This window comes from Vigna unguiculata, unplaced genomic scaffold, assembly GCF_037176805.1.
Source record: "Vigna unguiculata cultivar grain cowpea cultivar isolate G323 ecotype 2 unplaced genomic scaffold, ASM3717680v1 ptg000019l_ERROPOS221140, whole genome shotgun sequence".
Lineage (NCBI taxonomy): Eukaryota > Viridiplantae > Streptophyta > Magnoliopsida > Fabales > Fabaceae > Vigna > Vigna unguiculata.
This window is the reverse complement of record NW_028196658.1, coordinates 65,001-67,500: the sequence shown is the minus strand read 5'-3', so window position 1 is coordinate 67,500 and position 2,500 is coordinate 65,001.

Sequence of the window (2,500 nt, the reverse complement as noted above, 5' to 3'; positions counted from 1 at the left end):
GAAAAAATGAAATTCGTGGTTTTTGAGATGTGAGGGTTGGAATGGCCTCCAAATGCCCCCAAATGAATACCATGAAAGTCTTGGTGCACGAAAGTTTTGAGTTGGTTGGGTTTTGCACATGGGCAAGGTTGGCGGTGCACCACGGCATAGCTAAATGGCTTGGTGGGGAGTTTTGTGAAAAAATGAAATTCGTGGTTTTTGAGTTGTGAAGGTTGGAAAGGCCTCCAAATGCCCCCAAATGAATACCATGAAAGTCTTGGTGCACGAAAGTTTTGAGTTGGTTGGGTTTTGCACATGGCCAAGTTGGTCGGTGCACCACGGCATAGCTAAATGGCTTGGTGGGGAGTTTTGTGAAAAAATGAAATTCGTGGTTTTTGAGATGTGAGGGTTGGAATGGCCTCCAAATGCCCCCAAATGAATACCATGAAAGTCTTGGTGCACGAAAGTTTTGAGTTGGTTGGGTTTTGCACATGGGCAAGGTTGGCGGTGCACCACGGCATAGCTAAATGGCTTGGTGGGGAGTTTTGTGAAAAAATGAAATTCGTGGTTTTTGAGATGTGAGGGTTGGAAAGGCCTCCAAATGCCCCCAAATGAATACCATGAAATTCTTGGTGCACGAAAGTTTTGAGTTCGGAGGGTTTTGCACATGGCCAATGTTGGCGGTGCACCGCGGCATAGCTAGAAGGCTTGGTGGGGAGTTTTGTGAAAAAATGAAATTCGTGGTTTTTGAGATGTGAGGGTTGGAAAGGCCTCCAAATGTCCCCAAATGAATACCATGAAATTCTTGGTGCACGAAAGTTTTGAGTTCGGAGGGTTTTGCACATGGCCAATGTTGGCGGTGCACCGCGGCATAGCTAGAAGGCTTGGTGGGGAGTTTTGTGAAAAAATGAAATTCGTGGTTTTTGAGATGTGAGGGTTGGAAAGGCCTCCAAATGTCCCCAAATGAGTACTGTAAAAGTGTTGGTGCACAAAAGTTTTGAATTGGATGCATTTTGCACTTGGCCAAGTTGGTCGGTGCACCGCGACTAGATAGCTTGGTGCCAAAATTTGTCAAATTTAAGACCTTGGCCAAACTGAATGAAATTTTGTGGGGAGGTTCCTGATATTGTTTAGTGGTGGACTGGAAAAAATGAGGTCGAAATTCGAAGTCTACATGTGCTTTTCTATTTTTCCCGATTTTACACATACCCGGTAAGTAAAAAAAATAAAAAAAATAGTTCCCCTTCGAGAAAAATTATGAAATTTGGTGAGCAAGGAGATACCATTATTCTACGAATTACTGCAAAAAATCGCATCAAAATTCGAAGTGTAGCCCGAGATATGGACTTATGTCTGCTCAAAAAAAGTGTATCTACTTGTACAATTTTGCCTTTTGCATATTAACCTCTTATAGGGGGGGAGTGCTCCTTGAGCCGGCCAGCTCCACACTGGCAGGTTTTAAAGGGAGCTTGATGAGGCCTCCCCCCTCACGTGGTGCGTGCCTCTTCATAGTTGTTGAGCTTTATTAATACCAACACACGGTCGTCACTGATCGTTGGTTAGCTCGGCAGCTAGTCCCTCGGATATTGTGGAAAGTTATTTTCATGCCTAGCGATGCTTGACCATGCGTCACTTGATGTTTCCATTTGCTTGCTTGCCCATGGTAGGTGGGGGGTGGACCGTCTTGTGGTGTGGTGTCTTGCGAACGTGAGGGTGTGTGAGTTGTAATCGAGATGCACTTGCTGGCTGGCTCCATGCCTTGCGTATCGAACGGTCAAGCATGCATCTCTTCCATTTTCACCCGTTGCCTTGGGTGATATTGGTTGATCAGTCCCTGTGTTGCCTACCCACTAGACGGTACTTCTGTGGTTGCTTCGAATTCTATCTTTCCATCACGAAGAGGTGTTGGAGGATCCTAATGTCACGCACGTGTTCCATCTAGTGAAACATCTCAGTGATGCACGTGTTGTGGCTAGTTCTTTTGGATGCGGTGCATTATATGAACTCGGGTTTACTTTAGCGACCCAGTTAACATAATTCGGTTGTGTCCCTTGATTGAGACGTTGTCCTTGAACTTGTTGTGAGCAATATCGTTCTTCCACAACCCGTCGTCTTGAGTGCGATGGAAGGCAAATAAGATGTGCTTTGGCATGTCATGCACGTACTCGATTGCGGGAAGTGTGAGAAAGTGTTGTTGACAACCCGTGGGAAATGGAATGTGGCAAATCGTGATGAGCTCTTCGTGGATCTGCGAAGAAGACGACCTTTGGGCCTGTTGGAAACGAGGGAGGCGATGTTGAACTGCGAAGAAGATGGACTTTTGGGTTGTTTGAATCAATGGGAGGCCACGCGAGAACTCCGAATACTATGGACTCTTGGGTTGTTGGAAGCAACGGGAGGCCCCGCTAGAACTCCGAATACTACGGACTCTTGGGTTGTTGGAAGCAAGGGGAGGCCCCGCTAGAACTCCGAATACTATGGACTCTTGGGTTGTTGGAAGCAAGGGGAGGTCCCGCTAGAA